This window comes from Carassius carassius, chromosome 30 (assembly GCF_963082965.1).
Source record: "Carassius carassius chromosome 30, fCarCar2.1, whole genome shotgun sequence".
NCBI classification, from domain to species: domain Eukaryota; kingdom Metazoa; phylum Chordata; class Actinopteri; order Cypriniformes; family Cyprinidae; genus Carassius; species Carassius carassius.
Window position 1 is genome coordinate 23,611,543 of NC_081784.1, and position 12,339 is coordinate 23,623,881.

The window sequence follows — 12,339 nt, forward strand, 5'->3', positions numbered from 1 at the left end:
CCAAATTCTGAATCTACCATCTGAATGTCTCAACAGAAATCGAGACTCATCAGAACAGGCGACATTTTTCCAGTCTTCAACTGTCCAATTTTGGTGAGCTCGTGCAAATTGTCTTTTTTCCTATTTGTAGTGGAGATGAGTGGTACCCGGTGGGGTCTTCTGCTGTTGTAGCCCAAGGTTGTGCGTGTTGTAGCTTCACAAATGCTTTGCTGCATACCTCGGCTGTAACGAGTGGTTATTTCAGTCAAAGTTGCTCTTCTATCAGCTTGAATCAGTCGGCCCATTCTCCTCTGACCTCTAGCATCAACAAGGCATTTTGGCCCACATGACTGCTGCATACTGGATGTTTTTCCCTTTTCACACCATTCTTTGTAAACCCTAGAAATGGTTACGCGTGAAAATCCCAGTTACTGGGCAGATTGTGAAATACTCAGACCGACCCGTCTGGCACCAACAACCATGCCACGCTCAAAATTGCTTAAATCACCTTTCTTTCCCATTCTGACATTCAGTTTGGAGTTCAGGAGATTGTCTTGACCAGGACCACACTCCTAAATGCATTGAAGCAACTGCCATGTGATTGGTTGATTAAGATAATTGCATTAATGAGAAATTGAACAGGTGTTCCTAATAATCCTTTAGGTGAGTGTATGCTTTGTATTTTTACTCAAGTAAAATTGAAAAAGAGAATACTAGAATACTTTTACTGATGTAATACATTTCTTAGGGTATCTGTTCTTTTCCTTGCAAACTTCATCCATCACTGTTAATTATTCAATTTAATATGTGTATTGAGATGCAGAAATTGACCGTTAATTAAGCCTGAACTACTTATGACACACACAGAGTAATGGGAATAAAGACATGTAAAGCAATGGACTAGGTAAGACAGTGAGAAAAAGAGACAGATATAAAGAAAAGTATAAAATGTGTATGTGTATGTGTATGTGTAAAATGTGTATAAAAGTACATGCTACAAAAATCCATCAGAACTATAACTCAATTTCCTCTTTAATAACTCATTGAAAAAGTTGACAAAAAAGTGGCTTTTTCATAAAGAGAGGGGCCAGTGAATCAATACCCATATAAAAGTGTGGTTAGTATCTCCTCAGCAGATAGACGCTCGCCATGCCTCCGGCGTGCCGTCCAGCTATGATAAAAGGGCCTCCAAATCTCATTTTTAATGTCCTTCTCCAGCATGAAGGGCAACTGACCAGACAAAAGGGCCGAGCTTTTGCATTCAGCATGAGAATAATGAGAAAAGGAAATGTCGTCTGATACGACATAGTGCATGGATTTAAAAAAACATAAAAATTTGAATTAAAATTCAAGCCTTACGCTCTCCATTAGAGATAACAACAATCTAATGTAAGCTACTCCTTTTTCAAATGGACTAAATTATGATTTAATATACTAAATTGTGCTCTAATGGACTAAATTATGTTTCAATAGACTGGGTTCATGAATTCTCCTCCTTCCTTCTAAGTATAACCAAATTTTGATCAACTTGCTTTTTCTTGTTAAGAACTATACACTTAGACAGGAGCAACATGTTTGACTGACATGTGAAGTGACCAGTTACAGTGTGTTTAGTTTTTTTTTTTTTTTGGTGCCTCATCCTTTCATGGTGGTGTGAGATGGGCTATTTTGTCTGTGGTGTAGAGGTGAATGCACACATATACCTTTTCCAGTTCCCCTGACAGGAGAAGTCTGACTGCCACTCAGACTGATGGAGGAAGTAAAATGGTTTTGTCTTTTTTGTATTCCTTGCCCAAATTTCCAACCCACTAATTATCTCCTAATTGTCTTTTTGATTAAGGAGAGAGAGAGAAAGTGTGTAAATGTGATAGTCACTGTGACGATTATTAACGGAGCTGTTGTTAAACTGACTGATGTAACAATGATGCCACTGTGATTTGTTTGTACACTTTCAAATTTAAGATGATTAAAACATGAATAAAACAACGTATCTTCGCAAATATGGGAAACGTCTGATCATCTTTTTTGCTTGCATCTTACTACAGAATTAATTCTATTGCAATATATAGCAATATTTTGAAAACTGTAATTAGTTTATTGCACTATTTATTAAAACTCAGTTTAAGATCTGTGACTTTTGAGATGTCTTAATATCATTTTTGATTTAAACTTCAGAACAACTGATTGTTAATGATCATGTAACACTGAAAATGGCTGGTGAAAAGGGAATAAATGGCATTAAATAATTAGTTATTTTAAGTTATTTTAAATTGTAATAATTAGAGTGAGTAAATTCAAATAATTTCAGTGAGTCAACTCAAACAATCCTTTACTGGATGCATTTATTTATTTTATTCATCCTTATAGTAAGGATAAATTCAATTTACAAAACAATTACAGTTAAGTGTTTATAATGTAACAAAATATTTCAACTAAATGCTGAAACAATGTATAAGTTTCTACAAAAAATATTGTTTTTCACAATTATAATAATAAGAAATGTTTCTCGCATGCTTAATTAATTTAAAGAAAATTTCATAAATAAAAAAGCCATTTCAGACACAATAAATAATCAAGATAATGTATATATATATATATATATATATATATATATATACTGTTATCAAAAGGTTAAAAATAGATTATCGCACATGTCACAAATAATCAAAGCTATTAGACATAGGTATCACTTTATGAAAAAAATAATAGCCTTTGTTTTAGTTTAGTGCAGCCTTTTAACAAAACTATTCAACATTATTCTTGAAATTAGGCTTACAAAATCCCTCGTGTCACAAGAAGCACATTAGCAGCAGCGTTTCTGTATAATGTGGTGGGTTTCAGCAAGTGCTACACATTAGAGTATCAGGTTTTCAGTGTCATCCGCAAGCTTCACGTCAACAGGCTCTAGTATTAGCTGGCCCATAATGCCCTGCTGTCAGTGAGTCAGCTTTGTTTTTGTCAGTAATTGGGCCCTGAGTTGGGGGCGCCAAAATGATGGTTATTATTATAATTTTTTATATAATAAAAGTTATGTAAATTTATATTAAAAGTTATATATAAAAAAAGTTATGTACATTTTAGAGGACTAACAGGCGCCGGTGCCCTCATAATATTCCATAATAGAATTTAGACATAGAAGGGTAATATCGCGAGGGGGCCACGTCCCACATCCTGCTTCTAATTGGCAGTTTTTTTTTCTGGTTAGGAAAACGTCATCATTGAGTGACGTAAACTTTAAATAAATGTGCGCATCATTTAAATAAATAAAATAAATATCCCATCAGTTTTCTAATGTTAAATAATGTTAAAAGGTGGTTTAACTCCCTCTTGTGGTCATTGTCCTGAAGCTCAGGGGGGAGAAAAATAAATAAACTGTACCTTGTGTGCGGTTTTGTAAGACTGCGCACAGTTTACCAATCTGTCCACATGGATGTAAATTGACAGTCTGTACCCACAGTTTAAAATCCGTCCCCTCGAATTATAAAACCATGCACACAGTTTATTTATTTTTCTCTTCCCAGAACCTGGGGGGGTCCGTAGAAAAAGTTGCTTGTTTTGGGCTTGTTTTTACAGGCCTGGTTGCTTATTTGTCTCTCGAGACCTGGCAACACTGTTCACCACACATGGTTCGGCACTCGCTGGGACCGCGGTTCAATTTAAATCTGAAAAAGCATCTGTAACATGGTTCGGTATAAATAGCACGTAAAACAAACAGGTTTCAACTAATATATGTTTATGTTGATGCATACGCATTCTGGATTCCCAGACATAAAAAACGTGGTCAAACCATTCACTTTTATTCAATGTGATGTTTGCTGGAATATGAGCAGTCATTTATTCCGTCATCACCCGAGTGCTGATAAAGCGCGCGCACAGATGAGACCTGAACAGTACACGTTGATATCTGTGTTTAAACTAAACTAATTTAAGCTTTGTCAGTTTAAACATTTAAGAGCCAGCGTACGAGAGCTCGCGCGCGCAGTGAGAAGATTTATGCATGCGCTCATCCGCACAAACCCGCGCCTCAGAACGCGCGCAAAATATAAACTCTTTCTGAAGTATTTTGTTTAAATGGACAAATTCAGACAAAAATTGTCAAAATGCCCGTCTTGGTAAGTATCCTACAGCAGACATAGCCGGCTGAACGTAGGCCTCAGTGTTGCCAGATTGGAAATGTCCAAGTATCGTACCAGAAGTTCAAAATTATCGTATTTGGAAGAAAATTATCGTACACGAGTCAAAAGAGTTATTTATCTATTCTAAACCAACAACATTTTGACACGACCTGCAAATTACCACAATAGATAACAAGGCATATTGTTGGACGGAAGCAGTGAGACAAAATACTCTCCCATTATTTTCAGTGACTGTCTGCGTCGCAGCGCATATTAAATCATATTAAAAAAAATTTTAACACTTGCTTTGTCGCGTCCAGTGAAGAAGGAATTTAGCTGTTTCTGCGTGGTGCAGTTTACTCCACACCTGAGCCGCCGTCATCGGAATCCTGCGTGTTGCCAGATGTTGAAGAAGTTCTTGCTATCATGGACCGCAACTAGTGCTCGTTGGCTTTAAAGCAGGGCACTCTCCTGCATTCTTAACACACCCTCAGGTGCACACGAACGCATTTAGAGTGTCTGTAATGAGCCAATTTCGTGTATGAGTAAAGAAGCCCTATGACTGCAACTACCCTACCCTCATTTAAATTTTCATAAAATTCTGAAATTATCGTACATTACGGGATTTTTTTCATTATTGATCGTACATCGTACAGAGGTAAAATTTATCGTACAAATATGATAATTATCGTACGTCTGGCAACACTGGTAGGCCTACTGGATCAGTGCATTTCTTAAAGTGACAGTCTTTATATTAATCGAACAGCAACAACAAAGAAATCACTGCTCTTGATTAAAAAACTTTTGTAACTTTAATAAAGAACAATCTTTAATTTACACAGTCAAATATGCGATGCTGTTTTACATTTGATTACTTTATAAAATGTATGTACCTAAAAACTAATGCTAGACCTCCCTAAAAAAACAAAACTGATAATAATTTTTTTTAATTTGTATCTTTACTCTATTGTATTTATTTTTGCTGTTGCTCATAGTTAGATTTTTTTTAAAGTATAGTTTCTCCATAAACATAGCACATACCGGACTGTACAGAGACCGTGACTTTTGAACCGTGAAACAAACCGAACTGTGAAAATTTGAACCATGCCACCCCTAATATATATATATAATTCATATATATAATTATGGTAGGCTTACAGTGGCTGTCTGATATTCTTTAAAATAAACATTTATTATTTCAAGCTCATACATGATGATGTCCAGCACAATTATGTATTTAGTAGTGGGGGGGCACCAAAATGTTTTGCTGCATACCCCTCTAACACTGGATAGTTGTGCCCCTGGTTGCGAGTCAGATGAACACATAATCATTATTCTCATGTTCCTCGGAAGTCTGCTGTCAGGATTCTGGTGGAAGGTTCTGGATTGGTTCCTTCCCTGATATGTAGGTGTTTGTCAGTGCACAACGACCCCCCAAAAATGTGAACACTTAAAAGGAATAATTTACCCTAAAATTCTTAATCGGAACATATTTGGAGAAAATTAGCATTACATCACTTGCTCACCAAAGGATACTCTGCAGTGAATGGGTGCCGTCAGAATGAGACTTAAAACATCTGATAACAGCCTGACTCCAGTCCATCAGTTAATATTTTGTGAAGTGAAAAGAAACAAATTCATCATTACGATTTTTTTTTACTTCAAGCCATTGCTTCCAGCTAACAAAACAAATCCTCTATCCATAATATCACTTCCTCCAGTGAAAAAAATTGTCTCTCCTGAATCAAGAAATATTCAAGCAAACATGGCAACACCCAGGGAGAAGTATAGTTAATGATAAACAAAAAGCATGAAATCACCTCATGATCTGAAACAGCAATCTCTGTTTGATAATCGTACACCTGCGGAATAAATGCTAGATTCATCCATCTTCCACAATTTATTTGGAGTTTGTTGTCACCTGGACAGCTAACAGCGAATAGCTCTGTTTACAAGACACCTACCAAGCGGCAGTCAATAGAATGCTGTTACAGCTGGAAATGGGAAATATCAACTATAGCCTAAATTAAATTTTGGTGAGATTAACAACCAGGAAATGACCATATACCAAACTACAGTATAGTTATTGTTTTACAGTTCAATTCAAATATTTCAGACATTTGTTTTGAATAAAAGCCACTTGGTCTGATATTTGGTCATGTAATCCAACAACATACATTCAAATGTGTCTAAAGATTACTTTTTGGGGCCTCAATAATATTTTGTTTGGAAAATCTATTGAGGACACTTAACACAGGTGGACTTTACTGCAATCAGGCCAGTTGCGTTTAACCTCACAGTGCTTTACGAGACATTCCAAAACATATAAGAAAAACAGATTTTTTTTTGAAGACGGATCAAAATATCCTTGTTCAACTTCAGTGTTCAGTGTTCCTGATTCATTACTATGAAAAAGAGAGTTCATGGAAGAGTAGCAGGCCAAAAATAACCACTCAACAAGAAGAACTTCAAGTCTCATGTCTGCGTGCCTGAGTCAACGTGCTTCTACCTACACTTTTGAAAAACTCAAACATACAGTACAGACCAAAAGTTTGGACACACCTTCTCATTCAAAGAGTTTTCTTTATTTTCATGACTATGAAAATTGTAGAGTCACACTGAAGGCATCAAGGGCTATTTGACCAAGAAGGAGAGTGATGGGGTGCTGCGCCAGATGACCTGGCCTCCACAGTCACCGGACCTGAACCCAATCGAGATGGTTTAGGGGTGAGCTGGACCGCAGACAGAAGGCAAAAGGGCCAACAAGTGCTAAGCATCTCTCGGGGAACTCCTTCAAGACTGTTGGAAGACCATTTCAGGTGACTACCTCTTGAAGCTCATCAAGAGAATGCCAAGAGTGTGCAAAGCAGTAATCAAAGCAAAAGGTGGCTACTTTGAAGAACCTAGAATATGACATATTTTCACACTAACAACTTAATACCTTTTCAGACAAATTACGCTTAAGGGGCAGATAATTAATTAATTAAGACTTATTTTTGCCAATTACTTTTACAAAACCATACTATGACCTCAAAACACAGATTTTTTTTTTTTTTTTAAACATACAATGAGGCAAATTCACTCCTTTTAGAGCTGCAAGAACAAAACACAGTTCATGAGTTATAAACAAATCTATTAAACCTTTAGTCAACCTTTTTGCAACATTACATTTCGTTTAGAAATTTGCAACCGTTTTAGCTCTTTAAATAGAAGATTGTGGTGATAAAAATATCACGCCATTGTATGAGCATGTGTTTCACTCATCACAATGTCACATTATTGTCTATATGAACCTAGCAGATGACTGGTTGATTCATCTTTCACTGGCATGGATTTCAGGGAAGTCTAAGAATTTTTTGTATTCTATTATTCAGCAGTTGGGTTTGCCCCTCAAGACCCTGCTCTCTTTATCACATTATACATAAAACACAAAGAACAAGCACCCACTGCCACAGAGGCCAGGCTTTGAGCTTTACAAGTTCAAAGTCAGTCAACCTACAGAGCGATGTGGCTGTATGTATAACTGAGAGACAGACAGCTGAAAAGCCTAGCCGGAGCACAGTAACTCATTCGTCTGAAGGGAGAAAGTTTATTATTCAGTGCTGAACTGTAACCATTTGCCTTCAGCCTACAGGGGCGTACTTGAGCACTGCTGCGATTCTAGGGTTGGTTTGTATGCTGAGAAAGAGACTGAGAGTGAGAGAATGAGAATCGTGTAGAAGATAGATATGACTTATTTAAGTCAGCAATTTTCCACTCCATCTACTCTCAAGATATTTCCAGTATGAAATCAGTACTTTCCCATCTTGTGTTACACAGCTGTCTTGATCAACCCTAGCTGGGTCGCCTGGGTGAGGGAGTCTGATTGCTGAAAGACCAAATAACCGCATCACTGATGATGTGTCCAGGAGGATCACATGGTGATGCATGTTAAAGGTAAATACACATAGCCACAGAAAACTAAGCTATCCATATTTTTTTTTATTTGAGAATATCTACAAAGCTGAGCATTCCGTATACACTAGGGCTGTCACTAATGATTATTTGGTAATCGAATAATCTTTTTTGTGGTAATAAAAATAGACCTATAGGTGAACTATAGATTTTAAATGACTTAAAATACATATACAGTACATGTATAATAGCAATGAGGCAATAATAATTTGTTCAAAAAAATATCAAAAGCAAGTAATTGCGGTTTTATTGAACAAAACAGTTAAAATGCATAATGTAATAAAACAATATAATCATAACTTATGTATATTATGTATTATCTCAAATGCCTGCAGAGAGTGCCAATTTTTTTACACTTTACAGCGCAATCTAATCCTTGTTTAATATCAACTAAACAACATTTAATTCAAATGTCCACTGTATAACTGAGTGACAGACAGCTGAAAAGCTTTGCTGAGCACAGTAACTCATGTGTCTGAAGGAAGAAAGTTAACTATTTAGTGCCGAACTGTAACTAGCAAGACCGTTCTGAGTGGGTCGCGGAGTGTACAGTAAAAGAAACAACATCAACAACAAAAAACGTAATTCTAAATGTTTTTCTGATGTGAGACTTTTATTTTGAAAGACATGCGTGAAAACTGTTGACACATTTGTGCTTTTTTGACGCATTTTAACTAAAGCGTGTCTAAGAAAACACTGTCCCGTATCAATATCTGTGGTCAGATGAGATTTTGTCAGGCTTAATGTCAGTGTCATTATTCTATCATTATTTTCATAACTTATGAAATAAAAAGTATCTCACTTCAGAAAAGTGACACGGGCGAAATGCTATTGAAGATTTTTTTTTTTTATAACTGAATACCTCAAGAAGGAAGTTGTGGGGAAGTAGTTGCCTAGTGGTTAGAGAGTTTGACTCCTAACCCTAGGGTAGTGGGTTCAAGTCTCGGGCCAGCAACACCATGACTGAGGTGCCCTTGAGCAAGGCACTGAACCCCCGACTGCTCCCCAGGCACCGCAGCATAAATGGCTGCCCACTGCTCTGGGTGTGTGTTCACAGTGTGTGTGTGTGTGTGTTCACTGCTGTGTGTGTGCACTTGGATGGGGTTAATGCAGAGCATGAATTCTGAGCAGAGATGTATAGTAACGAAGTAGAACTACTTCACTTAAGTACTAAAAGGCGGTATCTGTACTTTATTAGAGTATTATTTTTTTCTCCTACTTCCACTTTTACTTCAGTACATATTTTCGATGAGTTTAATACTTTTACTCAGATATTTTTTTTTTATGTGCTGCATCGTTACTCGTTACAATTATAAAAATGTTACGAATCATTCCATTACAAACCCACATTACCACTGCCAGAACTGTAGATGGCAGGTTTGTTGGCACATCACTGAGCGAATCAAGCGATTGAGAAGACTGCGCGTGCTGACTGAACTGCTGTGAAGAGAGAGATGAACACCGAGCCGAGCCAGATAATGACTCGTTCACGAGTCAAGAACCAGTTGCATCGGTATTCGAATCACCAGTAGTTCTTTCTGACAGTTCGCTTCAATAAACCAGTTGAAGAAAACAGTTCACCGGTTCTTTTGCGCTCGACGTAATGGCGTCATTGGCGTTGACTGCAAGCCTTCGGTTTACCTGCGCTCATAACATTAGCACAGAATCAGTTCAGAATCAATCACCAAAAGAATCAGTTCGGTTCATGCGCTCTGTGTGTCGGTTTGCTTTCACGCTGAATCACACATGCGCAGTATCATCAGCTCCTCGGTTCTCGAATCGGACACGTCTGACAGAAACGGTTCTTGACCACTGATCTATAATATAAGTTATATATATAGATCAGTGTTCTTGACTCGTGAACGAATCAGGCTGTTCTTCGTTATCTGGCTCGGCTCGGTGTTCATTTTCAGTTCTATCTTCACATCAGTTCAGTCAGCTCAGATCGAGGGAGTGTCAGCCACAATAAAAAAGTTAACGGCTTAATTCATTTGTGGATTAATGCGTATTGGAGACGCGGACCGTTTAAAACGATTCAGTTCGATTTGGTGAACTGTTTCAAAAAGATCCGGTTACATCGAATGATTCGTTTTTGGACCAAAATGTATTTTCGATGCTTCAAAAAATTCTAACTGTCCCTCTGATGTCACATGGACTACTTTGATGATGTTTTTCTTACCTTTCTGGACATGGACAGTAAACCGTACACACAGTTTCAATGGAGGGACTGAGAGCTCTCGGACTAAATCTAAAATATCTTAAACTGTGTTCCAAAAATAAACGGAGGTCTTACGGGTTTGAAACAACATGAGGGTAAGTTATTAATGACATAATTTTGCAAATTGGGCGAACTAACCCTTTAATCTGTTTTTTGTTTACTAAAAGTTACAGTCAAAGGAATTTGGATTGTCCTTTAGGTTAATCATTGGAAATAGTAAAAACAATATGTTCAAACTTCTGAGTACTTTCTTTAATAACTACATAACACAATACAGTGTTTCCCACAGAATTAGATTATATTTGCGGTGGTGTGGTGTTTGGGGACCAGGGAAGGGGGGGGGGGGGGTTAAGTTTAATATATCATATATATATATATATATATATATATCATATATTTTTAGTGACAAGTACACATTTCCATTGCCAACACTTAGTGTCAGATACCTTAAAGGGATAGTTCACCCAAAAATGAAAATTCTATCATCGTTTACTCACCCTCAAGTTGTTTCAAAGTTGTTCCAGAGTTTCTTTGTTCTGTTGAACACAAAGGAAGATATTTGGAAGAATGAAAGAATCAAACAGATCTCGGTCCCCATTGACTTCCATAGTAGGAAAAAATATATACTATGGTAGTCAATAGGAACCGACATCTGTTTGGTTACAAACATTCTTCCAAATTTTTTTGGTTTGTAAAAACTTAAGGGTGAATAAACGATGATAGAATTTTCATTTTTGGGTGAACTATCCCTTTTAAGACATTGCTATTGCTACATTGCTATGCCATTGCTACACTGTCTATGCTATGACTGCTCCACAGACTTCTTGTTGCAAATTTTGCTCACACACACACACAAACCTGGACCTGGAGATGCACACACACACACACACACACACACACACACACTCACACACACTCAAACTCACAAACTTACTGACACACTCAAACACAGGCTCACACACTCAAACATTCAAAAAGACTCACACACACACTCAGACACACACAGGCTCACACACACACCAAACTGGACCTGGAGGTGGACACACACAGACTCTGACACACACACACACACACACACACACACACACACACACACACACACACAAACCTGGAGATTGAGGTGGACAAAAACCAACACACACCAACCTGAACCTGGAGATAATAACAATGTAATGTCTAGTCTGGTGGCTGTGATATATATAAACCTACCAACGTCCGTTGCCATGATTTTTGGAATGACTGATCGCGAGAGGAAAAAAATGACGTTTTAGTCGCATAACATCGGTTAATGGAAATGCCGTCATTTCGCAATAGTTGTTTATCGATATTTAGAAAAAAAAAACACAAAAGTTTTGCGCGAATCTGTAATGGAAACGCGACAGAGTTATGTTGAGCAACAGTGTTCATTACTAAACATTCAACTCCGGATTGATTCTGGATTCTTCGCTGGGGGAATAAGCATTAAGCACCGGCAACAATCCATCCTCTAACTAACACATGCTCATGTTTTGATTCAGATCGTGTTTGAAGAGGAGGGGCTAGTCGTGTGTGCCTACGTTGTCCGTTTTTGAGAGGGAGGGAGCAAGCAGGGTGCAGCTCTACAATAAAATACAATTGTACCCATATTAAATAGTTTCAAAATCTGAATCAATCCGTGGCGGTCAGCGTTGATATTGTGGCGGGCCGCCACAAATTAATGAAGGTATGGGAAACCCTGTAATACTTGTACTTTTACTTTCAGTACTTGAGTAGTAAATTTTCAAATAGACTACTTGCAATACTTAAGTACAAAAAATGTTGAATACTTTAAATCAAGGAATTGTGACAGCCCTAGTATGCACATCATAATAGATTATTATATTCACACAGAAGACACATAATAACAAACTTAATGCAGTAATGTATTATATCTTACAGTTACAGTAGGGTGAAAATGAGAATCTATTCTGCCAGTCGCTCTATGTAAAGTCTTTGGCAAAACAGTGTGTGGTGCACTTGAGCAGCTTACAGAAGACAAAAAAAAAACTTCTAATTTGAATTAAATTTAAAACTGGGACAAACAACAAATAAAGC

At 37.3% G+C, this 12,339-nt stretch overlaps 1 pseudogene; it reads right to left on the bottom strand.

Moving 5' to 3' along the window:
• Positions 1-12,339, bottom strand: part of LOC132110351 (E3 ubiquitin-protein ligase parkin-like) — an 80,710-nt pseudogene that overhangs the window by 41,742 nt on the left and 26,629 nt on the right.